Here is a 344-nt window from a genome sequence, read left to right on the forward strand (position 1 = left end):
CATAAAGTATTTAATGTATTAGGGAGTGTAATTTTTCCCTCTTCAAGAATCCTTAGATTTTCCTTAAAGGGAACACTTTACTGAGTGGGATACATTCCCAGCTTTGTGAAGGGAAGTGAGAGGAAGATCCCTTCCCATAGCAGCACAGCTGTGTTCTCTCATCCCAGCTACAGGGAAAGATGATGCCAAAGCAAAAAATGTATAATTACTAAAGCTTGTTACTTTTTGCTGAGAGGGACACCTTCCATGGTTGTCCATTTCCTCTCAATCTTGTACTTTGTTTAAAAATTCAATGTCAAGTACAGGTACAGGTACTTGGACACAACCCTGGTGTACTAGTTGGT

At 39.8% G+C, this 344-nt stretch overlaps 1 protein-coding gene across 1 annotated transcript in view; it reads left to right on the forward strand.

Moving 5' to 3' along the window:
- The window catches only part of LOC119587191 (60S ribosomal protein L26-like), a gene marked incomplete at its 5' end in the record, with an annotated part of 7,058 nt that overhangs the window by 3,915 nt on the left and 2,799 nt on the right, over positions 1-344 (forward strand).

Source organism: Penaeus monodon, chromosome 22 (genome assembly GCF_015228065.2).
Source record: "Penaeus monodon isolate SGIC_2016 chromosome 22, NSTDA_Pmon_1, whole genome shotgun sequence".
Classification (NCBI taxonomy): domain Eukaryota; kingdom Metazoa; phylum Arthropoda; class Malacostraca; order Decapoda; family Penaeidae; genus Penaeus; species Penaeus monodon.